Source organism: Stegostoma tigrinum, chromosome 5, assembly GCF_030684315.1.
Source record: "Stegostoma tigrinum isolate sSteTig4 chromosome 5, sSteTig4.hap1, whole genome shotgun sequence".
Lineage (NCBI taxonomy): Eukaryota > Metazoa > Chordata > Chondrichthyes > Orectolobiformes > Stegostomatidae > Stegostoma > Stegostoma tigrinum.
This window is the reverse complement of record NC_081358.1, coordinates 45,282,114-45,309,727: the sequence shown is the minus strand read 5'-3', so window position 1 is coordinate 45,309,727 and position 27,614 is coordinate 45,282,114. Positions and strand designations below refer to the sequence as shown.

The window sequence follows — 27,614 nt, the reverse complement described above, 5'->3', positions numbered from 1 at the left end:
TTTCATGATGGGACGTTTTCTGTATCGTATAGCCAGTGCTGAATTTTGGGTAGAGTTTTGTGGCCCAATGGTGAGGATTGGTTTCAAATTTAGGTTTTTTGCAGAAACAGAATGCCGACATTTCTGCTCTGTACAAGCCTTCACCTTCCCTACTTCATCCAAATTTATCAGAATAGCTTTGTATATCTTTCTCCTTTCTATTTATCTAGCTTCCCCTTGTATACATCCTTGCTATTGCTGTAAATTACTCAATTTAGTAGAGATAACTGCAGTCTGAATAAAGCAGATATTTGAAGTGGAAGGTAGCTTTTTGCAGCACTGGGGTACGATGAAATGTTTGATGTAATTGTTTTATATATGCATGCGATATATTGCAAAAACAGATACTTCTTATTGCACTGTGTCTGATAATAACACTATTATACCCCAAAATATAGTACTCACTTTACAAATTCTAAACAGGATTGCTAAACATGCTGAATTGCTGACTGTAAACAATTTTAAAAAAAGCCTTGCACTTTCTGTTGGGCAAGTCAGACATTACAGAGGAGAAAAACAACCTTGACACTTAACTTCCTCTTTCCCATACCGCAAAAGCATAAACAAAGTGATTCAGACCTACCCTGCAACCTGAGATGGCAGATGTGTGTTCCTCCTGAATTCTGTGAAACATTTATCATATCAAGAAGGAATAAGGTGTGGTGCATAACTTTTTCATGTTTTTTTTTCAGAAAGAAATGACATAACCAAATCTATAGCCTGTATGAAACAAGTAGATTCCAGTCTCGTTGCTGGATCGCTGGAACCCATATGAAGGCTTCAACTGTGAATCAAGAGGCTCCTAAATCATGAGAAAATTGCTTTGACACTGCTGGGCAATTTGCATTTGACGTTGGGCTGCGGCTGGTGCTTGTAGTGAATAGACTGAAGGAGAATGCAAAGCATCTAAATATCAGCGTGCTTGCTCATTGCTCAACCTGTTAAATATTCATAGTCCATGATATTTAAAAAATGCCTTCATGTTGCTGATTGTTCGCTTGTTTTGCCAAATTGATATAGGAACAAATTCTATTACATGGACATCAAACTGAGCAATTTCTATCAATTTTAAAATTGTTCCACACTGTTGAAGATGTAATGTTATAAGCACAATTCTTAAGTATGTCGCTTGCATTATCTTCTGTGCTATCATGAAACTATGCTGGGAAATGCAGACATACATGGTTCTGCATTGTAAACTGTGATTCATCATAATTATTGATGACTGGACTATTGAAGATTTAAAATTTTCCAAATAAATATGAATAATTTTATGGCTTTTTATTGTGTGCTAGAACATAAAGGCAGGTTTATTACAAAACCTGCAAGCAGTGAATGTTGTTATAAATCATTTATTCACACTTCTTTAGCGGTCAACTGAAAGCTCAACCAAATAGAAATTGGCAGATGACATTTTAACCTCCTCGTGAATTGCAGTTCCCTTTTCTTTTGGTGGTGGTTTATGCCAGAAAGGATGAAAAGCTGAGTTCAAAGAGAAAGCAAGTGATTCAAATTCAAATCCAAGCAATTTCATCCGGTCCAGACTCTGATTTTGTTTTGTCTTTGAAATATGATAGCCTGGATGTTAATGCCATTTTAACTAAAAATGACTCTAACTGGTGAACTGAAGTGGTCACAGAGGAGATTTCTTTTGAAACCTGAAGTATGCTTGAAATGCAAATAAAGGTCGTGAAGGTAACAGAACTATTAAAGCTGAAGTAGGTCTTGTACTCGCTAAATTGACTCAGTTTTAATTCTCCACTTATCACTTGTTATTTCACAAGAGGGTGTATAAATCTATGAAGTTTTTTTATGTTATTCTCTGACTTCTCTGTCCACTTACATGTTGCACCATACCATCTCTTCCTCTTTTACAGTACATTGTCCTGTTAGATCAGTTGTGTTTCCTCCCTTCATCCCAGTCATTCATTGACAATTTTTTTTTCTTGTTGAGACTATCAGGGCTTTATGTGCCAAGGCCTTTGGGCATGAATTTTACTTGTAAGAGTTTACATTATTGTTGATGCATCATGTTGATGCCAAGTTCTGGTTACGAAAAGTGTGCCAATTGTTGCACATTGTTATGGCTCAGCGGTTAGCATTGCTGCCTCACAGCGCTAGGGGCCTGGGCTCAATTCCACCCTCAAGTGATTGTCTGTGTGAAGTTTGCACATTCTCCCCATGCCTACATGGGTTTCCTCTGGGTGCTGCAGTTTCCTCCCACAGCCCATAGATGTGCAGGCTAGGTAGATTGACCATGCTAAATTGCCTGCAGTGTTCAGGAATGTGTAGATTAGGTGGGTTATAGGGGGATGGGTCTGGGCTGGATGCTCTGAGGATTGGTGTAGACTTGTTGGGCCAAAGGGCCTGCTTCCACGCTGTAGGGATTCTATGGATTGTTGATTAAATAATGCCTAAACTACTATCCAGAGGGTATGTTTTCAAGGTCGACACATTCTGCAATAGATTCCAGGGATGGTTGTTGAAGGAGTGACATGTGCAGGTAGAGGAACTCAATATTGCTTGATCAAAGCAGATATCTTTGGTTATTGTACAAAATGCGGAGGAATGGAATTGTGGGAGATATAGCAGTTTGGATCGGAAATTGGCTTGCTGAAAGAAGACAGAGGGTGGTAGTTGATGGGAAATGTTCATCCTGGAGACCAGTTACTAGTGGTGTACTGCAAGGGTCGGTGTTGGGTCCACTGCTGTTTGTCATTTTTATAAATGACCTGGATGAGGGCGTAGAAGGATGGGTTAGTAAATTTGCAGACGACACTAAGGTCGGTGGAGTTGTGGATAGTGACGAAGGATGCTGTAGGTTGCAGAGAGACATAGATAAGCTGCAGAGCTGGGCTGAGAGGTGGCAAATGGAGTTTAATGCAGACAAGTGTGAGGTGATGCACTTTGGTAGGAGTAACCAGAAGGCAAAGTACAGGGCTAATGGTAAGATTCTTAGTAGTGTAGATGAGCAGAGAGATCTCTGTGTCCATGTACACAGATCCTTGAAAGTTGCCACCCAGGTTGGCAGGGCTGTTAAGAAGGCATACAGTGTTTTAGCTTTTATTAATAGAGGGATCGATTTCCGGAACCAAGAGCTTATGGCGAAGCTGTACAAAACTCTGGTGCGGCCGCACTTGGCGTATTGTGTACAGTTCTGGTCACCGCATTATAAGAAGGATGTGGAAGCTTTGGAAAGGGTGCAGAGGAGATTTACTAGGATGTTGCCTGGTATGGAGGGAAGGTCTTATGAGGAAAGGCTGAGGGACTTGAGGCTGTTTTCATTAGAGAGAAGAAGGTTGAGAGGTGACTTAATTGAAAGATATAAAATAATCAGAGGGTTAGATAGGGTGGATAGGGAGAGCCTTTTTCCTAGGATGGTGACGGTGAGCACAGCTTTAAATTGAGGGGTGAAAGATATAGGACAGATGTCAGAGGTAGTTTCTTTACTCAGATAGTAGTAAGGGAATGGAATGCTTTGCCTGCAATGGTAGTAGATTCGCCAACTTTAGGTACATTTAAGTCGTCATTGGACAAGCATATGGACGTACATGGAATAGTGTAGGTTAGATGGGCTTGAGATCGGTTTGACAGGTCAGCACAACATCGAGGGCCGAAGGGCCTGTACTGTGCTGCAATGTTCTATGTTATGCTATGTTATATCCAAAACTCACAAAGTGCTCAACCTTGGTCTACTTATTTGCTCTTTCTTTTATGCCCAGTCAGGAAGCCGAATTTTAACCTGTTTCAAATTGAAATGTTTGGGACTGATATCAATGTTAAACTTTCTTTGCTGTTTTGAAGTAAATGCAAAAGAAAAGTAGATCAGCCAGGGTTAAAGTCGGGGTTATAATGAGAAATATCTTTTGTCAGCCATCAGAAATAATTTCCGTTAAGTGGAGCACTTTGACCTAAATTTTTTGGCCTATTTTGATTTGTAAGATAGCTTTCAGCATGAAGTAAGCAGCACCTTCACCTGAAAGTGAATCTTAAGTTCTAAGGAACTAGTTGGCACAGTGCATTAGGCTCATTATAACAGGGTATGAACACAATGACCAATCCATTCCAAGAGCTGGTCCTCAGTAACAGTTAGTATGTTTCTCATTGGCTTCTGACAACCCACTGAACAACCTGACTTCATTAAAAATATGTTGAGGGTAAGGAAAAGTTATGATCATGATGAGGGGATACCTTTGGCTCATGCTGCTGTTGTGGCTCATTATGGAAATGCTCCCACATCTTTTCTGCTCCAGCCATTTTTCAAACCTGGGCCTGAACAATCTAACAAAGGAGTATTCACAGGGAAGCTTCCCTGCAAGGCTATTAAACAGCCATCAGGAACCTCTAAACTGCTCTGAAATTTTGAGGCTGCTGTCTGATTTAAGCAGACACCAGGACCATTCAAGGCCCCTTATTTGACCTGGGAAAGATGGCAGCAGATTAGAAACAGATCAGTGATTGTCTGTCTCTGTTTTCCCTCTAGCACCATGTGGTCCAGTTATTATTTTGTTATTGTTGCATTTTAAGAATTGATATTTAAACTCAGATTTGTACAGATACCGTGCATCCCTTCTTTATCTAAAAAAGTTGGTGTGAGTCAACAATGTAGCAATTCATCCATTTTGATTATGCGACTAGTAAGGGATCAAATACATGGCCAATGAGACGCTAACTTAGACGTGATCCATGACAAGAGTTTGTTTGCTTAATCCCCCATGTTATTGCGAATGGTAACACAAAGGTTACATTCTCATGAAGGGGAATGAGAGAGTCCCAGCTCACAAAAGAATGTGGAAAGAAGGCTGTCAAAGATTTCCCAGAGAACCTTACCAATAATACAATATTTACCACATATCATGTCTCCAGTAATGTATATACTGTATCCCAAAATTGTATTATTTGATTTGCATGCCAATGAGTTATTATCTTCCAAGGTCAAAGCAATCATGCTTCTTGAAAACTATTGACACTTGTAGGTATTGCAAGATTGTCAAGAATAGGACCATCAAGGTCAGTTAGAGAGTCTAAACAAAACCCTCCAGCAATGATTTAAGTCATATTAGAGGAAGACAGTTTCATTGTTTCGTTGCCTTTTTAGTGGGCCTCAAAGTTTGAGTCTCAGGTTTGGGCCATACATTGTGTCATTTCCAGTATCTTCTATAACATTAATGACTAATTTAAATGACTACAGCGGGAAAATCATTGTAATTTGAGCAATTTGATGATTGTTTCCAAGTTCAGTAGGGTACTCCACGACGAGAAGCGATTTCTACCAGCTTTACTAAGGCTTGTGGTGGAGCAGCACAAATGGGTCAGCAATTTGCAGACAAGCAAAACCCTTGGCAAACCTTATTCACTCCAGAATTGCAGCATATTTTATGAATAAATAGTAGGATGAGACATTGATGTGTCATTCTAATGGTATAATTCCCAATAATTTCAACCGCTTGCCCTTAGAAACCCAATTCAATGGTAATTGTCTGTAAATACTGAGAATGAGTAACTTGTAATTCTCAAGCTCTGGTTAATAAATGATTTTCTACCATTTTTTAAAAAATGTATTTGCCTCTCTATAAAAGTAAGACATCCAGAATGTGACAAATAGGTGTAAGACTGCTCATGAATAATTTGTTAATCTCCCTTTGCATTGCTCATAGCAAGCTAGAAAATGGAGGAAATACAGTTTTATAATAGACAGGTATGATTTAGGAACATTCAAAACTGTGAACAGGAGGAAACTAGCTCCCAAAGTAATGACCGACATGCAATGAAATTATGTTTGATCCATATATTCAATATACACTTGTTGCCCCTTATCCATTCACAGCTTTGGCTAACAAGAATTTAAAATTAACAATATACATAGCAACAATTGAGGTTGTAAAAGAGAATTCCAAACTTCCACCATCCTTTATATAGAAGTGTTAACTGGTTTCACTTCTGAAAGTCTAATCTTTAGACTCTGCCATCTAAATTTAGAGTTAAATATTTCCACTTGTTCTCTTAATATTTTTTAAAAATGCAAATCAAATCACACTTAACATTCAAAATTTCATGAAGCATGGCCCTAGAGTGTGTAATCACTCATTGTTATTTAATTCTCAAGGGCAGGTGATGGCTTAATGATGTTATCACTGGACTACTAGTCCAGAGACTAGGAAATTTTCTGGGGAGAGAGATAATGGGAACTGCAGATGCTGGAGAATCCAAGATAACAAAGTGTGAAGCTGGATGAACGCAGCAGGCCAAACAGCATCTCAGGATCACAAAAGCTGACGTTTCGGGCCTCAACCCTTCATCGAAGGCCCGAAACATCAGCTTTTGTGCTCCTGAGATGCTGTTTGGCCTGCTGTGTTCATCCAGCTTCACACTTTGTTATCAAATGTTCTGGGGATGCAGGTTTGAATCCCCCATGGCCGAAGGTGGAATCTATAAAAATCTAGAATTAAGAGTCTGTGGATGACTACGTCTCTATTGTCAGAAAAATCCACGTGGTTCACTAATAACGCTGATACCTGGCTTTGCCTATATGTGACTCCAGATCCACAATAATGCGGTTGATTCTTAACTGCCTTCTGAGCATTTAAGAATTCATCCCATGAATGAATAATAACAAACAGAATTCTTGTCCATTTAAGATTGGACTTCCCTCAAAGTCATCATAAGCTTCATTAAGTCTGGTGTCCAGAAAGGTTTCACCAAACATGACGTCAGGTCCTTTGATGACCGTGATAGAACAATTTAAATTCTGCCTTAATTATATGCTGTTCTTCAATTTTGCAATATGATTTGGTATTCATATCCGGTGACATTTTCAATGGCTTAAATTTAACTTGATGGCGAATTCCAGAAGATACAGCAGATCATGTTTGGGAAGCAGAATCACGCAATTATTACAGTGTGAAAACAAGATATTCAGCCTTTATGTCTTCGAATCCATATTGTGTCTCTCGCCGCAACCCGACACATTCTGTTTTTTTAAGTAACAGACTAATTGCCCACTGAATGCTTTAGTTACGCTGGCCTCCACCTCATGCTCAGACAGTGCATTCCACTTTAACCATACACGGCCTGAAAATCTGCTTTCTCACAGCAATTTTGATTCTTTGGCCAATTGTGTTAAATTGGTACACCCTCATTCTTGATCTTTTCATGGGAGTGAGAATTTTCTTCCTATGCACTCTGACCAAACTCCCTCTTGATATTGAAAGCCCTTACCAAATCTCCTCTCAGCCTAGTAGGGAGTATGAATGTAATTTGTGCTCTAAACTCTGGATGTCTGAATTGGTGTTGTCTTTTTAAATTTGTTTTGGAATGTGGGTAATGGTGGCAAGGTCACATCCTTATCCCATAACAACATGCCTTGAAAAGCTGTTTTCTTGAGCTATTGCATATCTTACAGTGCTGGTTCTCCTACATTAATTGCTAAGTATTTTAGACCATTGTATCTGTACATGTATTTCACATGACATCCATTCCCTCCACCACTGATGGTCCACAGCAACAGCATGTGCTATCTACAAGATGCACTCCAGAAATTCACCAAACATGCTTAGAAACATCTTCTAAATCCTTGGTCACTTCCATCACTCCTCCAAGTTCCCTTCCAAACCACTCACCATTCAGACATGCAAATAATTTGCGAATCATTCACTTTTGATGGATCTAAGAGCATTGTGTGTCTATCTACAGCATATGGGCTGTAGCTGTTCAAGAAACTAGCTCACCAGTACCTTCTTTCGGGCAACTAGAGATGAATAGCAAATGCTGGCCCAAAAACAGAAATTGCTGGTAAAGGTCAGCAGGTCCGGCAGCATCTGCGAAGGGAAAATCAGAATTAATGTCTCGGGTCTGGTGACCCTTCCTCAGAACCAGACCCGAAATGTTAACTCTGATTTTCTCTTCACAGATGCTGCCAGACCTCCTGAGCTTTTCCAGCAACTTCTGTTTTTGTCCCTGATTTACAGCATCTGCAGTTCCTTCGGTTTTTATTTAATAAGTGCTGGCCAGCTAGTGATACCCAATCCCATGAGTGAATTAAAAAAGTATACATCAGAGAGAAACGATACTCAGCACAACATATTCTGGTGTCACTGTTTCACAAGAACTTCTTCCCATCTATCTGAATTTAACCCCACTACCAAATCCTTCTAATTGTCACTCCCTAACATAAGTATATAGCTTAGCCTTCATGTATTTCTGATAGTTCTTTCTATAGTAATTGTAACAAGGTCAGCCAGGTGAACCTCATGGAATATGAGTTCCCTGATTGAGGCTGTTAATCTGACCTAATCTGGGAGCCCATACTGATAGATATAGACAGGAATATCACTCAAATTTCACTCAGAGAACTGGCTCTGATGGACCTGGGTCAATGTCAAGGACTTCACCTGGCGAAGGAGCAGTGCTCTGGAAGCTTGTGATTTCAAATAAACCTGTTGGATTATCACCAGGAGGTACATGACTTCTGACTCTCCACATGTAAATAAAAGCTGACTTGGTCATGGGATAACAGCCTCTGTGGAGTTATTTCACCCTCAGCTACTCTCTGTTGGAACAAGTCGCACATAATCACCAGTCTTTAGGTGTGAAGTTCCTTCTAAATTCCCCATTTACTATGACTTCCTTACAGAATTGTTTGTGTGACTCAGTTGGTAGCCTCCTTGCCTCTGAGGCAGAAGGTCCTAGTTTCGGTTCCAACCCAGGGCTTAGTAACAATGAAGTGTATGTTCAAATTGAGTATTATTATTGATATGCTTCTAATATATTCCAATAGCAGGTGGTAAGATAGAAGAGATTCCTGGATGGCTGTGATAGAAAAAATGTTGGAGCCTCTGCCATCACTATCCAAAGCTCCAGGCTACAACATATATGTTAAAAAGTGTATGTTGCTACACCAACTTGAGATCCCATACAATCTTCGTGACAGCTAACTTCAAACTTGATGCACATTTGGCCTTTTAATATCTGGTGAAAAATGAACTTGCCTGCTTTTAGTGGTGCTATTAATGGTTGATATTTGTGTTTATCTTGATGGTAGAACACAGTTTCAAAAATATTAGCACTTGTCAAATTGACAGGTTTGGTGAATGGACTTTCCCAAGCAACATAGAAAGCTGCATTCATTAAAAAAATCAAGAGCTAGCTTTATCTTGAGCCATCCTGGTTTCTCCAAGTTTGAAATGTTTCCTTAGGAAACTCCTCACCCTAAATGCTGCCACCCTCTCTCGAAACAGACAGGGATCACCAACCGCAACACCCCTATTGATAGCAGCCTAATCTCAGCAAGGGCATTCGTGGCACGGAGGGCATTCCAAGAGTTTGTTTCCCCAGCTTGCTCATTTAGAGAAGTGATCGATCTCAAGCTGAAATTAATTGATGAGTTTGTCAGAGCAATCCATTTCATAAGGCCGGTTGTTCTTCCTTGTTCCACTAGATGGCATTGTTACTTCTTTTTATAAAGATGATACAGATTTCTAGACATTGGGATATCCTCCAGTCGCAGCATTGTAGCCTCTCTCCACTGGAGAGAATGAAGACAACTGAACTATGTAAGTCTCGATTTTGTGATAGCAATGACAGAAAAGCTGCTAGTGTTCATCTTGATTGCTTGTCTAACATTGACTATAATTTCTGGAGTCTGCAATGGGCAATGAAACACATAAAGCAGGAACAACAGAATTTGCTGGAAAAGCTCAGCATGTCTGGCAGCGCCTGTGAAGAAAAAAATCAGAGTTAACATTTCAGATATAGGTGACCCTTCCTCAGCAGGATCTGTTCTAAGGAAGGGTCACCGGACTCGAAATATTAACTCTGATTCTTTTTTTCTTTACAGATGTTGCCAGACCTACTAAGCTTTTCCAATAACTTCTGTTTTTGTTCCTGATTTATAGCATCCGCAGTTTTTACGTAAACCAGGAAGTTGCCATAGTCATTCTGTGGTTCTCCAGAGGGGGTGCTGTTGAAGGTGCCATTAAAGTACAATCAGTTAGAAATCACCAACCTGACAAAACCCTGCCTTTTTGCATCAATAATCTCGCTGCAAAATCTGTTGATAAGAGTATACCTTATTGAATGAGGTGCATTTTGTCTTTTTATGGTGAAATATTTTTAAATTATCACTAAATAGCCTTACTACTGAAGAACTAATGTCATATTTATGAAACATAAATTTTCCCAATAACTGTAAAAAAACTGCATCCACCAATTCAACAAAATTTTGCTGTCATTAAGAAAGAAGTGGTAATGTGACTCCTCTCCTTTCCCAATCTTTATATGATTCAATAGAATTTTTAAATGAAGATAGATTTACAAATTCAATGAGTATGTAACTGTTTAGGTGCTTCACTATAAAATACACATACACATTTAAATTACCTTGCAAGCATTTTCTTTCCCAAAAAGAGATTCTAGTTGATTTATTTGGATAGTTTGAGAATGAGCTTCATAGACTTTACTAAATCTGCATCAGGGCATTTTAAAGATGTTGATGGTCAATTTCTATTTGGTCTCCTGAACTCAGCAGCAGCTTGGTTGGTATTCAAATACACAGTGTATAGCTTGTCAAACACTAGATAGAGTAAGGAAGCATAAGACAAAACCTATGTAGGGTCCTCCTTCTTCTGCGTTGCTTCTTCTGATTGGTTTGGAGAAAAGCATTATTTTTTAAATGTAAAGAGGATTAATTGGATCAATATTTGACTAGCTTGCACCAACTTACTATTTACTCAATCGTAATCATAGCAAGTTGATTCCAGGTACGCGATTTAAACAAGGTTAGATTATGGATGGAAGAGTTGCATTCTAAACTAGGGTCCATTCTCCAAATGATTGTATTGAAGGGTTGTTCCATTTTTAAGCCATTTTCAAAAGACTGAACAACAGGAATTTTAAAACTCAACCAGTAGTTCAATAATTAAATCCATTAAAATTATTTTTTATTTGAAAGAATGGATTTATAGCAAGTGAAGTGAAGATTTTTAACTTCCTAGTTTCTGTCTGCGAGCATTCTGCAATGTCATTTTCTACTTATCTTGCTTGAAAGCATCACTGTTGCTGGACTCATGGAGATTCCCATGATGTTGTGCAAGATTCAAGTTTAAAATCCTCTTTCTCTAGGACTGTCAAATGTTTTGGACTGAGGAGAAGCACATGCTGAGGTGGACTACTGTCCTGAAGGTATGTGTCCACCCTTTATTCATTCTCGCTCTTCCTAGGACCAACATTGCATCCAACACACCCAAGCCTGTGTTGCTGTCATTTAATGAGAACATAACTCATCTGTGTTTTATTCCATCCATTTGGCCTGCCATTCTGTGATCACAAGTTAAAAGTGGTATTTTTAGGTGGAAAGAAAGATCCATGTAATGGCTTACTGAGGCAACTTAGTGTCATAGAGCTATAGAGATATACAGCACGGAAACAGACATTTCAGTCCAACTTGTCAGCATTTGCCAGCATTTGGCACATATTTCTCAAAACGCTTTCTATTCATATACCATCAAGATGCCTTTTAAATGTAAATGTAGCAGTCACCGCCACTTCCTCTGGCAGCCCTTGTGGCATGGTTTTTTCAGTTGTTTCAGAAGTCAAAAAGAAAAAAGGACTGTTCTGTAACTTAAGGTTTAAGTGGCCTACAAAAATAATGTTTAACCACTAGTTCTTTCAGCTTATTTGTTACAGTAGGAGTCTTAAAATGAAAAATCTTGCGCCATTCTTTCAGCCGTCAACTGGAAGTTCAAAGTTCTGGTATTAAATTTATTGGTCACAGCAGAATGGCAACATTATGAATATAAGATCTCATAACAAGATATTCCTTTACCTATTTCAGCAGGGATTGACCATTCATATTCTAACCAAGTTTCATTTCAATATCCTGAGTATCAAGAAGGTCTGATGTTGTGTATTCATAATGTACATTTAATACCAAGGAAAAGATTCAATAGAAAAGAATTTTGAATATGATGTAAAACAAGGTCCAATGTGACAAATCTTACTCTATTATCATTATCATCATAAGGGGAGGTGATGGCCTAGTGGTATTATTGCTGGATTGTTAATCCAGAGGCCCAGATAATGTTCTGGGGACCTGGGGTTGAATGCTGCCATGGTAGATGGTGGAATCTGAATTCAATAAATATCTGGAATTAGGAGTAAATTGATGATCATGAATCCATTGTCAATTCTTGGGCGAAAAACCCTACAGGTTCAGTAATGTCCTTTAGGGAAGGAAACTGCCCTCCTTATCTGGTCTGGCCTACGTGTGATTCCAGACCCACAGAAATTTGGTCTACTCTTAATTGCCCTCTGGGTAATTAGGGATGGACAATAAATGCTGCCTAGCCAGTGATGCTGTGAATGAATAAAGAAACATGATTTCCTCTGCTTCTACATCTTTCTAACTTCTGCTCTCCACTAGTCTAATCTTTTTCAAAAAAACTTTTGTGATTTTGACAAAAACTGCATTTTAAACTCCAGTTTTAGTCTCACCGAAATCCAGTACAATTGTGGCAAAGAATCTTTATGTTTATATTCTATTTCCCCTTGCAATTAATGACAACACTCTAGTTCCCTTCTTCATCATTTGTTTCTGTTCTTTGCTGCGGCCAACAGTGGTATGTGTTGCCAATCCTTAATTGTCCCTGAAGTGACTGACTTGTGAGGGTAACAGCCAGACATATTGCTATGGGCGTGAAATCACATGAAGACCAAGCCAGGTAACCATGACTAGTTTCTAACTGTAAAAGATGCTGATGAATCCATTGAGTTTTTACAGCAATCAGCAATAGTTTCATGGTCATGATTACTGAGAGAGCTTTCAATTTCAGATGGGTTAGTTGAACTTAATTCCACAGCTGACATGCTTGGATTTGAGCCCATGTCAACAGAGCATTAATCTGGGCCTCTGATGTATTACATTCAGTGATATTGCCAGTACTTTATCTTCTCCTCTCAATGTACCCACCACATCCACTGGCACCCTCACCAGAGTACAGTTGTCTACTCACTTTGCAGCATACCAGGATGCCCAACTCCCTCGGGACTTCAGCTCAGCAATCTTTCTCCATTTAATTGATATTCTCCTTTATCACTTTTCCTGCCAATGTTGGCATGCCCATATTTTCTCACTTTATATTCAATCTGAGTGGTGAATCTTGAGGTTGGGCATCCTGGAGTTGGGTATTTCTTGCCTTGTGAATGTAACCTCACACATCTAAAGCTTCAACTGTAGATTGTAACCTGGGTACCCAATGTGGAGAAGGTTTTTTTGTTTTTCCAGAGAGATTCTGCCATGACTCTTTCCCACTGTGACTCCTCAAGCCAGTTTAGCAATCCTCAATTGTAAGCATCCTGGTGAAACAGTGATCTACAAAGGACTCAGAGGTCCAATATCAAGTGCATGATCTTCTCTGTATCCCATGTACCCCTGTATTGCCTAGATAGTCTACAAATATTTTGTTGACTGAATTCTTGGAAAATAATCTTGAAATTTGGTGCTCACATTTATTTACATAGCAAGGCCGAGCTACAATGAATAGTCATTCTACACACCAAGAATATAAATGCCATCAATAGGAAGAGTTCAATAGAGTAAGATTCGCTACTACTTACCTCAGGTTGTCTTTCCTATAAACGTCTAACCTAATACTTGTTCAGGAGCCTGTGCTATTTAGGCTATTATCCCTTTATTTATCCAGTTCTGGTATTTGTGGTGTTCCTCTGGGTCAATGGCACATTATATAATTGAATGGGAAACAAGAGATCATATTGCAAGTATGAAAGAAAACCCCCCATTTTTTAAGAAGAAGGTAAAATTGCAAGGTCTGAATGGCCTTGAGATGAGAAACATTCCCATATATTTTTGGGCAAACATACTAAAGTTCTTATTACATTTGTGAAGTACAAATAGGGTTAGATCTTAGCTGGAATAATGTGCACCACATTTAGGAAGGATGTGAATACATTGGAGAAAGTGCAGAAGAAATTTACAATAATGATTCCAGGCATAAGATGTTTCACTTATGAGGGTAGATTGGTGAGAACGGTATGTTCTCCTTGCAGAGAAGAAGGCTTCAAAATCATGGCTTGTGCACATAAGGAGAAATTGTGCCTGCTTATAAAAGGTATGAGAGGGCACAAATTTAAAGTGATTTGCAAAGCATGCAAATATGACGTGAGAAACATTTTCACACAATGCATGGTTCAGATCAGGAATCCATTGCCTGGAAATGTGGTGGACATGGATTCAATTGAGGCGTGCATAGGGTATTTGGTGATGATTAGATTAGATTCCCTGCAGTGTGGAAACAGGCCCTTCAGCCCAACAAGCCCACACTGACCTTTGGAGCATCCCACCCAGACCCATTCCCCTATAACCCACACACCCCTGAGCACTACATGCAATTTAGCATGGCCAATCCACCTAGCCTGCACATTTTTCGACTGTGGGAGGAAACCAGAGCAAACCCACGCAGACACGGGGAGAACGTGCAAACTCCACACACACAGGTGCCCGAGGCTGGAATCTAACCCAGGTCCCTGGCGCTGTGAGGCTGCAGTACTTACCACTGAGCCACCGTGCCGCCCATCTAAATAGAAATAATGTGCAAACATTATGGGGGAGAATGCAGGAGGATGGCACTTAGTCAATTGGAGAACCAATGCAGACAAGGTGGCTCAAATGACCTCCTTTGTGTTTTAACGCTTCTGTGATTTTGTGGATTCTATCTTATTTACATGCGTAAGCAAATGAGAAATCAATGTTAAGATCTAAGACCATTGTGGATTTTTCACAACCTCAGTACTCTCCTTATAAATTTTACAAGGGTTGTTACTGAAGATGGTGAAATTAAAAATTAGTATCTGAACCCAGAATGGGTAGCCCTCTTTCCATGGTTGTATCACTTCTGAATTCTCTGCTACAAAAGACAGTAAATGTGGGTGTCATTGAATATTTTTAAGGCAGTTAGAATCTTGTTGGGCAAGTGGGCCCAAGGTTGATGGAGATATATGGGAATGTGGAATTTGGAACATAAACAGGTCAGCCATGATCTTATTGAATGGCAGGGTGGAGTCATGGTGCTGTCTAGCCTGCTTCTGCTTCTAATTCTCATGTTCATAAAAACTTCTTGTCCAAACTTTGTGGTTCACTTGGCAATTCAGAGCTCATTTTCATGCCAGAAATAATGATTTTATTTTTATTTGGAGAAAGTACAAGGAAACTGGTAGCTTATCAGATTTAAATCAGGGTAATTATTTTGTCAAAACTAGCTGGATTTAAGATGCTCAAAGCTTTATGCACTCACCTTGAAGGATTTCTGCACTTGAAGTACTGCACTAGCTTAACAACTCAAGGTTGGGGGAGGGCGAGGGTGAAGGAAAATAAAGAAGAGAATCCATTTCAAATCTCATGCAAGTCTGCTTCTGTTGCTGACAACATAGCAGCTTAGAGACACACCACATTGCCTGAAGGATAAAGCTCAAAAACTCAAAGGCTTGAGTATTAAAAAGATTTAACACACAAACTCATTGGGTATTCCCGACTGATTGAGAAGTGACGGAGCAGACAGAATTAGCCAAGTATAACTTGGCTTTTGCACAGACAGTTCAAGGCAAATTCCTTTTTTTTTAATGGCAAGCTAAGATAATATTAAAAGTCAGCAGCAGAGGAGGAACACAGTAATGATGGCCATGTGAATATTTTGCAAAGTGAACAATCTAAACATAATTAATACTAATGGAATGATGGGTTTAACTAATATAGGATATATCATAAACAGAAGCACACAGACCATTGCCTGAGGGTCTCGTGGACGAATGCAGGTTTCAACACCGAAAACTATCAATCAAAAGCAGTGAAATGCAACAAACTATGAACCAAATCTTTATTGACTTCAGTATAAGATGAACATCAGGGCTATTGAGTGACTGTGCATTTTTACAACATCAAAATCATCAATGGCTTTGAAACATGAGTAACGAAATCTGAAATGAAACATCTTTGAAGACTTGTATATAATTATTAATATGCATGTTGAGTGTTGGCAATTTTAGATAATGTTTTATAAGAATTCATATGGTCTTTCTGACAAATGGTCTATTTGGTTTAAAAGATGTGATACACATGGAATATATGGTATAGGAACAAATTGTTCAGCTTAATTTAACCATGCTGGTGTTCATGCTACACTGAAGCATCCTCTCATCTTTCCTCATGTCCCTCTTATGCTTAACCAATTTCTTCTTCAATACATCTAAACTATTTGTTTAAATCATTCCCTGTGGTAACAGGTATTACATTCTCACTGTTCTTTGGCGAAAGAAGATTCTTTTGAATTCCCTGTTAGACTGCTGCATCACCAGCTGGTATCAATAATTTCTAGTTACGCTTCTCCCCTAATTTTCTTTAGGTTAGGCATAAGGCATAGGACCAGTATTTTCTGACTGTGCAGACCCAGGAAATGTTTGAAAAATATATCTGAAGTGTAAAACTAAGCATCATTTTTTTTCTCAGTTAGCAAAGTCCTATTTCATTCTCGCCATGCCGTTTTAACCTTCTAACCCTTCTCAGTCAGTGTACCATAATTAATCAGAAATCAGACAATCAGTAATCTGTGATGACTGTTGCCATCCCCTGGAGGTGTGTGTCCAAATGGCCCGGAAAATGCTACAGTTCCGACACCCTGGAGCATTCCTAAGTGCATGCATTCGAGAGTCCAGGTGCCTCAGAAGTCTGGTTAGTGGGAGACAAGACTATGGTTCGTGACAGCAACATTGCACAACTCCCCCCTCTCCCGACTGATGTCCAACAGAGATACAATGTTGCCCATGCCTCAACCAGGACTGTGAAGGAGCAGATGATAGGACTGCTGAAGGTGTAGTTTCACTGCTCGAACTGCTCTGGGCACCCTGTCGATATTGCAGAATGTGCCACATCATCATGCACTACCAAACCCTATACAGTTGAAGCAGATAAGGCAAATTACCCGATACTAACGAATTGGTGAATGGGGCTGTCTTCAATGGAGGAGGATACATTGGTGGAGAATACTCTCTTTGTCTAAAACGAAGCTCATTTATGTTGGACACTGCAAGGCAGACAGGTCCTGGCTGACACTCTGTTCCAGTACATGAGTGCAACAGATCCTTGTGGAATGTAAAATAGTCATTAGTTTGCATTGTGGGAGCAAACTGCTGCCTTGAATTGTTTTGGAGAGATAGTGAGAGAATTTCTTTTTAAAAATTCGCTTAGAGGACAAGGGTGTCGCTGGCTAGGCTGGCATTTATTGCCCGTCCCTAGTGAAGCCACGAAGACATTGGCAAACATGGCTGAGTATTTTAAAATTGAGGTATTGCTTAAAACGGACTCAGTGAAGGTCAGTGGGCTCAGTGTGAAGGGTGCAAAGGATTTGTGTGAACAAAAATGAAAAAAAGTGTCTTGGACACTGTGAATAACACATATCAGCTACAAGAGCATCTGAGCCATCTCTCGAGGTAACATAAACAGATGAGGTTTGCAGCTCCTGGTAACCTGAGAAAGGGGCAGAGAGGATAATGTTGCCAAGGCGGAAATAGGCAACCTTAGTGAGTTGTGTACGTGTGTTTGGAAGTTTGTTCAGGATGAAATATGGCACCAAACGCACTAACAGTCTTATAAAATCGAAATGCTGTGGATACTGGATGTATGAAATTTTTAAAAAAGCAGGTGGTGGAGAAACTCAGCAGGTCTGGCAGGATCTCTGGAGAGAGAATAAGAGTAAACATTCAAGTCATAGAATCAAAGAATTACACAGCCTAGAAATAGTCCCTTCGGCCAATCTCATTCCCAATGAATCTTCTTCAAAACATTCTCAATTAAGATTTGTTAGACTCGAAAGCTTAAAGTCTGCTTTTCTCTCCACACATTCTTCACAAGTTCTCTCAGACCTGCTGAGTTGCCTATGTTGCGAACAGTCTTATTCAGCCTCAGACATTCCCCAGGGTGGAGAATGAAGTATGGAATAGTTTGTTCAGCAAATTTGAAGACAGTGGCTTCACAATTCCCAATAATCAGCTGGAGAAAATTTCTGCCCAACCCAGTATTGGGCATCGCATAAGAAGTCTGACAATTTAGGGAAGGTGGAGGGATTGAAAGAGCAAATGAAGCTTGAAGTCATTGGTCTACATCGGAAATGATGTGTTTTTGCATGATGTCGCTGAGTTGTGGCATGAGAATGACAAATAGGAGGGAGCTGAGGATAAAGACTTCTAAGGCACATGCTGCAGTAGGCGATTTGCTAGCTCTGGGTGGAAACTCTGCCCCCTGGTATTGGTGAAATTGGAGGCAGGAAGATTAAATTGAGGTATACCATCGGGGTGGCAATGGCATTGTGGTACTATTGTTAGACTATTCATCCACTCTGAGTGCCTGGATTTTACCCCTTCTCAGCAAATGGTGAACTTTAATTCAATGAAAAGAAATAGCTGGAATTAAAAATCTACCGACGACCATAAAACCATTGCTGATTGTCAGAAAAACCCGTCTGGCTCACTAATGTCCTTCAGGGAAAAGAATCTGCCATCCTCACCTGGTTTGGTGTACACGTGACTCCAGACACACAGCAATATGGTTGACTCTCAAGTGCCCTCTGAAATGGCCTAGCAAGCCATTCAGTCCAAGGGTAGCTAAGGGCAGGCAATAATTGCTGGCCAGCCACTGATGCCCCAACCCTCAAGTAAATAAATAGCTAATTGTACCCGCCTTCCCACCTCCACCAGAATTAATTTCTGGGCAGAATAGCCCACAGTCGACATTTCTTCTCATCACAAATCGAGGCCTTCAAGGGGTCAAAAACGGAGCAACAAAGAGCCTTCAGCTCCCACCACTATGATTAACCCAACTGTGGGCAGGTCTGACAATGTACGTCATGCTGGAAGTAAAACGAGGTCAGCTTGAGGGTTAGACTCCTCATTGAAGCTCACTCAGGCTAAATTTAGGAGGTATGAATGTCAGACAGGGGATGCCCACTGGGAGGCTCTGTATCCTTTCATGCTCTGACTTACTTCCAGCCCTCCTCACACTCCCAACTACTCCACTATCACCATGATTCCCATATGTTGAAATGACTGAGACTCCAGGGACAGGCCCAGCGGCAGTCATGGCTTCCTCCCTGCCACTGCCAATGTCGGGTGTTCCGTGGCAAGAGGTCTGTTAAGAATTCAAAGAAACACCCATCCAGTGGTGTACTCGGAACTGGCAGAAGACATGAAAAACCTTTCTTGGAGGAGGAGCTGGAGGTAGAGGTCTCTTGTCAGCTCTCCAGCCACTAGGGTGAGATTCTCAAAACCAGCAAACTAAAATTTGGACAGTGCTTTTAACAGGTGTCAGAATGTTCCAAAGCACTTTTCATTTAATGAAGTCCTTGTAAAATGCAATTGCTGTTGTAAAAAATCCAAATTCTGACTTAAATTGGCTGGTGTGGTTACCAAATCATATTGACCAAAGCTTGTGAAACCACTAATAAACAAAGATCAGTCTGAGACAGGTTAATGTTGGTTAAAAAAAAGCACTGAAATTCCAATCTCTTTCTCCTGATAGATTAACAACTTTCTGGAGTTATTTTGAAATCCACCCGCTCATACATGCTGCGACACACTTCCAAGCCAGCCAGTTCCAGAGGTAGGGATTCTGTACCATAATACTCCAGACCTTTCTGGGCGTTGCTGACAATCACCTGACTCACTCACTCACACACATACACACACACACACACACACACACACACACACACACACACACACACACAATTAAACAACAGGCTGCAGGTTTAAACCCTGAAAATATGTTTACCTCTCTGTGGGTGATGTTGTATTTTTATGTTCTGCACCATCGACAATAAATATCCTCTTTATTTCACTCAAAAAAGGACCTTGTTATTTGCACTGTTTGTTCTGATTTAGCTAATGGTGTTTTACTTAAGTGTAATAGCTGCTTTAGCACAGTTGGCTGCATGGCCATTTTGCAATGTGGATTGGTCTGGATTCAAACCCCATCCTGGTGGATGTTACCATGAATGACATTGTTTCTCAACCTTTCCCCTCACCTGAGGTTTTGCGACCTCCCAGGTTAAACCGCCACCAATTGTCTCTTGCTAATGACCATGCAGCCCTAAGAATTAACCTTAGCTTTGACAGCTGCATACTAAACAAAAAAGAAAAATTTCTTGCAACCAGCTAAAACAGATTAAAAGGAGATTATATCAGGCTTCATCTGGACATATCACTGGGCGAGTGAGAATGAGGGGCTAATGACTCTGAAAAAGGGGTCAACCATTTAGGACTGTAGTAGCGGGGAAAGAAATCTCTTTAATTAATGGATTGTGAATCTTTGGAGGGCTGCGGCTATTTAGTCATTGAGGATGTCCAAGATGTTAGATTAATTATGTGAATTGGGGCATGATAGGAAGATGAAACTCAAGGAGATGAGCAACCATATTACTGAATGGTGCAGAAGACCCCATGGACTAAATGCCTTTCCAAGTTCCTGTTTCTTCAATTCTGAGGTTCTCATGAAGTCTTTAAATGAGGAAGGGGATCAGGTTTGGCTGTAATGAGTTTGACGGTTGAATCATCTGCCAACATGAATTGTCCGAGCTGGGAGCCGATGATTGTTCACGTGGGAAAAGGTCCAGAATAATTGTTGGCATCTATAAGCAGCAATTCCAAACCTAGTTTCTCAGCCTCCTTTTGCGGCCACAGCAAAAAAAAATAGCAATAAGGTTTCACTCCAATATGATTTTGTTCACCTCCAGAGAAATATTAAAGATGAACCGTTCTGAAATAAAATTTTTATGAAAGATGTCACTCATTCAGCTCACTGGCAGTTACTGCAGTTTTGTTGGGCTTTTGATTACACTGTCTATTTAGAGTTTCCTGTGAGTACCTGCGTCTATCTTATGTGACAAGCAAATGATTATCAAAGAGTTCAGTTTTGAAACTATATCTGACTCCACAAACACATTGACGGACTGTAAGAGACGAGGTATAAATCGAAACTGTTCCAAATTAGCTCGCTTTAACCCACTTAGTTCATGTCGTCTGTGTTTCACACAGTTGAGATTGATTAAGGTTTAAATGTGCCAGTCTTTTTAATAGCTCTGTGTGTACATTATGCTCATAGCCAGTGTCAAGTTTCCAGATCTACATGATCAGCTAAAACTGTAAATGTTTTGTGCCTGATTTGATCTCCTGTTGTCTGATGGGTATGAAAAATACTTGACATTGCATCTGTCTGATGTCTGATCTCTGCAAAGTTATAAAAGATTTTGTCAGCTAATCGAAGGGGTGAGTAATGTGAAAATTTCTCCATGGAGAGCAAATAGTGGGGAGGCTGTCTCTCAAATGGGCCATTTGGTTCCCCAGGCTAGTAGATACAATCATGGCTGATCTGACGTGATCTTAACTCTACACTTCTGTTTGCCCCCCATAACTTTGAACTCCCTTGTGGATCAAAAATCTATCATTGAATATAATCAATTTCATCTGCTATCTGGGAAATAATTTCAAACACTGATGACCATTTGAAAGAAGAAATTCCTCCTCATCTCTGCCTTAACCATCTCACTTTTATTTCTATTCATGAATTGTCATAGATCTGGCATTTGAAGTGTAAGCATGCACTCCTTCCTTTACCCATCTCCACTCAACACAGCCCCAACCACGTGCGTATGAACTGCCAGCTGGCCATTCTGAAATAAAATGTTTATGAAAGAAGTCCCCTAGCCAAATTGTGTTTTTGGAGCATTGGGTGAGAAAACAGGAAGACAATGATGGAGAAACAAAACCAAGTTGTATGGTCTCATAATTTCTTACAGAAGTTCAAGTGTTGTCACTATTTTCGGAGATACGTTAGAAGTGGGATTTGCTTGTAGAGAGTCACAGAAAACAGATAAACAAGGAAAGGGGAAAAGTTAGAGAGGATGCCACATCCCCAAAAGGTGAGATCACCATTTGGCCCTGGAGAGGACTCCAATGAGAATGTCAATGAGGCAACTTACAGTGAAAACTCTGATAAGTTTTTGCTTTACTCATGGGCATTGAAGGCTGGCCAGCAGTAATTACCCATCTCAAATTGTCTTTGAGAAAGTAGTGGTGAGGTGCCTTCTTGAATCGCTGCAGTTCATGTTCTGTAGATCCATGATGCCCATAGGGAGGGAATTCCAGGATTTTGGCACAGCAACAGTGAAAGAATAGTGATATATTTCCAGGTCACGGTGATGAGTGGCTTGGAGGGGAACTTGAAAGTGGTGGTTTTCCCATGTATCTGCTGCCCTTGTCCTTCTAAATGGAAATGGTTGTAAATTTGAAAAGCGCTCTCTAAGGATCTTAGGTAGTCTAGGGGAAAAAAAAATCCAATAACTGTGTGCAATGTGATGTCTTATGCACTGACACACCCTGTTAAAAGATTCTTTCATGGGACGTATGTACCACCTTGAAGGATAGCATTTGTTGTACATCCATAATTACTTTTGAACTAAATAACTTACTTGGGCATTTTAAAGGGCACTTAACAGCCAAATACGTTGCTGTGAGTCTGAAGTTACATGTTAGTCAGACCAGACAAGGATGGCAGATTTTCTTCCTTCAGGGACATTACTGAGCCAGATGACTTTTTACAACAACCAGAGATAATGGTGGCCGTGAAATTATCTTTCAATTCTACATTTATTGATGCCTGCCAGAAAACCTGTGGTCAATGTCAAGGAGCATGGAGGAGTCTGGCACCAGCTTGGCACAGGCTTTAGTACAGAACATGAGTCCCATACTTTCCAAAGTGGAAATGATGGACAATTTCATTCACACATATACAAGCCAACCCTTGATGTTGCATCCAATGGCTGGTGTTACAATTTCTATTGTAGCACAAGCAGAAACCATCCAGCATTTGGTATCAGTGAAGACTGAAGTCATACAAAGCCCAGTGGTGCAGATTGCTGCCATCATACCTGTGGATATAAAGCTGAAGGAACTTGCAAGATCTCAGAGACATCTGCATTCCTGCACATTACTAGGATTGCTGAGCTACTTCTTAGCAGGAGTTCCAGTGTTTCCATGGTGCATGCACCTGCTGCCCTCTCTTAGGAAGACTGAATTCATTTTCTACATCTGCCACTCTTCTAATGCCTTTGTGTTGCCTGTTGGTCAACCAGCCCAGATTGCTGTATTAAACCAAGACTGTGCAAGATGAAGACCTGAGAAAAAAAAAACAAAAATTGTTGGAGGAATTCAACAGGTCTGGCAGCATCTGTGCAGAGAAAACAGAGTTAAAATTTCAAGTCATAGAGTCATGAAGCTGTACAGCATGGACACAGACCCTCCAGTTCAAATTGTCCATGCCAATCAGATATCTTAAAATATATCTAAGTCCCATTTGCCAGCATTTGACCCAAAGACCTCTCAACCATTCCTATTCATGTACACATTCAGATGCCTTTTAAATGTTGTAATTGTGCCAGCCTCTGCCACTTCCTCTGGCGGCTCATTCCGCACACACACCATCCTCTGCATGAAAAAGTTGCCCCTTAGTTTTCTTTTAAATGTTCTTCCTCTCACTTTAAACCTATGCCCTTGAGTTTTGGATTCCCCTTACCCTGGGGAAAGAGTCCAGTGGCCCTTCTTCACTAGGGTTCTGGAAGCTGGTTCACATTTTGTCAGCTTCTGCCTGAAAAGGTTTATTTAATAGTTAGATTTATTTAATATTGTCACTTATACCTGGGTACAGTGAAATGTTTATATTTTCACCATGTTCTGGTACCATCTTGGATTACAGAATGAATTGTACAAATGGTAAAATGCTAATTAAATTAATATTAAATTGATATTACTGAGGCCAAAATAGCTTCAAACGTTTGTCTTTCCCGCTCTGTAGACTTCACCCTCTCTGCTCCTCCAGTCAGCCCCACCCAACAGCCTAATAATGTGCCACCATAGGTGCTGTCACCTCCACGTCTGCTGCCTCTGAGCTGGAGACCATCACGCTGCGTGGGACCACACCTCCTGCAACACTGAACATCAAACAACAGGTCCTGGCTCACCTTCTGGTGTTGCCACTTGAGATGGAACAAGGTTGGAGATACATGCGGCCCCAGCCCCCTGCTGGATGACATCAGGAGAAGGCCCCACGGCAAGAGCCCAGAAGCAGCCAAGACCCGTGTTCAGTAGCCGAACACTGTTTCAGATTGTCCAAACAAGCTGAATACAAAAAATATTTGTAGCCCTGGTCACTTTTATAGACACTGTAATGGCGTCTTCATGTCGTTGTGAGCTGCAAATTTTCTCTATCTGCACCTAGTGACAGATTTCAGTGAACAACACTTTTGTGAAATGAAGGCGCACTGCAAATTATTCAAGTCATGCTACAGAATTTAAATCTTGTTGAAAAATGAGATATTTTTCAAAACTTTTAATCTTGCTTTCATCAGGACAATTTGCAAGATTATCAATTTAAAGGGAAAAGCGGCATTTGTGTTATATGAAACGAGACTGCAGATTGGTTAGCAGCTGGACCCTGATAATGAGGAATGCAGGATGAACCGCTTTGATAAAAGTCTCTTTCTTCAGCAATACATACTATTCCACACTGAGATTGAGATTGGAGAGTTACAAACTAAAGACTTGAGTCAACAAGCAATTCTCTTAATCAGCATGTCAACTACCACTGGTATATAAAGACAGCAGTGAGTATCATTTACAATATGTATTGCAACAACTGATCAAAGCTCCTCTGAGAACATCTTCTAAATCAACAATTTCTACCATCCAGAAGGACTAGAGCATGGAAATGTCACCATCTGCAAGTTCCTCTCCAAGCTACACACCATTCCTGACTTGGAACATTATCACTCTTCTTCACCGTCATTGAGTCAATGTTATAGACTTGCCTTCCTAACAGCACTGTTCGTCTACCAACACCAGATGGATTGTAGCATTTGAACAAGGTGGTTCACGACCACCTTCCCGAGAGAAATTGAGAGAAGCAGCAAATATTGGACTTTCCATAAATTCACACATCCAATTAAATCATAAAAGTCCTGATGACAGCCTGTGTCCCTCCCTTCCTTCCTGCTTGAGCAGCTTGACCCTCTCTGTGTCACTTCTACTCATTTTCCTTGACATACTGCAGGCAAAGAGGAAACCTAAATTCAGAAGTGAATCTGTGAGTAAAGTAGGAAACTAGTGGTGTTGTGGTAATGTCACTGAGCTAGTAATCCAGTGTTATAAGGACATGAGTTCAACACACACTATGGCAGTTGGTGGAATTTAAATTTAATTAATAAGCCTGGAGTGCAAGTTGTCAGTAATGGTGACCATGACAGCTATCATTAACTATTGTAAAAATCCATCCAATTCACTGATGCATTTTCGGGAAGGAAATCTGTCATCCTTACCTGGTCTGGCCTTCATGTAATTACAGCAATGTTATTGACCCATAGTGCAATCTGAAAGGGCAGTTTGGAATGGGCAACAAATGTTGGCCTCGTCTGAAACACCCAGATCCCCTGAAAGAAAAAAAAATTGACCTGGGAACAGCCCTTGAAGTGTACTTTAACACCAAAATAACATCTTGCCAAAATGGCATTCAGCACAGCCTACAGCAGAAGGGTTCAGTCATGCTGCAAACACCATTTGCAACAAAAATTGCAGTCATCTTGGCAAAAAATAGGGCCTTCTGTGTAAATGAATTTTGTGGAAACTGACCATGCGTGCAAAGTAACTGGAAAGCAACAAATATGTATGGAAATCTACCCTGAAAGCCATCAATGTCTTCAAGAGAGCAGGAGTCTATGACATTCTGTAAGCCTTCAGCTGCATTGTACACTAAAGCTGAGAGTTAATATTATTACATCCAATATGTACTATATTTTATACAATAACTACTTTCAGCTTTACCAATGAAAATACAAGGTATTAATGCAAAGCTGGAATCTGCCAGATAACTTAACCTTCAGTAGGAATGGGTCGTCTAAAGCATGCAACAGTCGAGGACGAAATTTAATATGAACAAGTACAACATGTCATTAGGAAAGAAAAATTGTCAATCTGTACTTGTGCATTGATATTGTATGTACTACGTATTAAGCTGGAAAATTTTGAGGTTTTACGAGACTCAGAGTTTATTACATTCAATGACAGTAGAACACTAAACAACCATTCATTTACAACGTTGAATTAACTAGGACATTTGTGTAACTATAGAATGGAAAATGGTTCTGTTAAACTTCCACAATTACGTGCTGTTATCTCAACTTGCCTGCTAAATTTCATGCTGGCTCAGGCAGACGGTTGATGGAAGTGCATCCATACTTTGGGTGATAACAATATACAAGGACAGAATCAAAGGAATTTGAATGGTATGAAAGTTGGACCAGATCAGGAATGGATGGTTTATCTGATTTGGCAAGTAACAGTTCAAGTAGTGAAACTAAAACAGAATCCCAAGGTGAATAGTCACATGCATACGGAAGAGTTCCAAAGTTGAATGGTATCCTTAGAATACTGAAATAAGTGAAAGAAATGCTTGCATTACACATATCTTTCACAACCATGAAACATCCCAAAGAACATCATAGCCATTTAAGTACTTTTGAAATATAAGTGCAGTTATGGTATAGGAAAAGCAGCAGCTGATTTGTGCAAGGTCCATAAAGCTACAAATGGCAATGATGAAATAAACTAGTTTTACGATATTCATTGAGGGTTCAATACTGGCTGGGACACTGTGGAGAGTTCTCCTATTCTTCTTCAGAAGCGTACCATGGAATCTTTTACATCCACTTAAAAGGGAAATGCTTCAGTTTACGACTTCATCCAAAAGATGGCACTGACAACAGAGCAGTGGCCTCTCAGTACTGCACTGGAATGTCAGCCCAAATTTTTCAGTTAAAATCGTGGCATGGGACTTAACCACTACTTTCTGACTTAAGGTGCAGCCAATCATGCCACACTGATACACAATAATTGGAGATTCTTCAACATTTTAGCTTTATTACAATTGTATCTGTCTTTGTTAGTAGTTTTGTAGCAACATAGATGTGAGACTCCAGATCACTGCAAAAACCCCACTGATAACGGTTTTCTTGACAAAGTTCTCTAGTATTCTGTACTTTGGTTAATGAAAGTCAGGCTTAAGATGTATTATGTAGACAAAAGCTTTGTGTAGAGTGTTAAAAGAGTTGTGAGTTGACAATAAGCAGTGACCTGATCAGACTTAATTAAAAAAAACACAGTGCTCTAATTAAGATAAAGGTAATAAGTGGGAAGTGACTATTAAAAAAAGCTGACAGTAAATGGAAACTGCTGGGTTCCCTTTGAAAGGATGAAAGGTTTTCAGTTGTCCTTTCAATCTATGCCCCATAAGTCAAGCCCGAAGTCTATAATAATTAACCTTTGCCCTTCATGGTTCAACTAGCCTGCTGCAGTGTCATGGTATGCTAGTTCCAGCCAAAGGAGTTGGGACAGTTTTTGCCACAAAGTATGCAAAATGTAACTGCAGAGTAATATGCATGACTGACTGCAATGCCATTCCATTCATTCCAATC

General features: G+C 40.1%; 2 long non-coding RNA genes across 2 annotated transcripts in view; both read left to right on the top strand.

Annotated features, from left to right (window-relative positions):
* The first annotated feature begins 591 nt into the window (after window positions 1-591).
* Window positions 592-1,313, top strand: LOC125452064 (uncharacterized). Its single transcript, XR_007247450.1, has 2 exons — window positions 592-644; window positions 732-1,313. It is a non-coding gene; the product is annotated as an uncharacterized LOC125452064 (long non-coding RNA).
* Window positions 1,314-9,532: 8,219 nt separating this feature from the next.
* Window positions 9,533-27,614, top strand: part of LOC125451449 (uncharacterized) — a 142,954-nt gene continuing 124,872 nt past the window's right edge. Inside the window, exons 1-2 of the long non-coding RNA XR_007247301.2 lie at window positions 9,533-9,590; window positions 11,158-11,217. This is a non-coding gene — a long non-coding RNA (uncharacterized LOC125451449). The remainder of the gene's footprint in view (window positions 9,591-11,157; window positions 11,218-27,614) is intronic.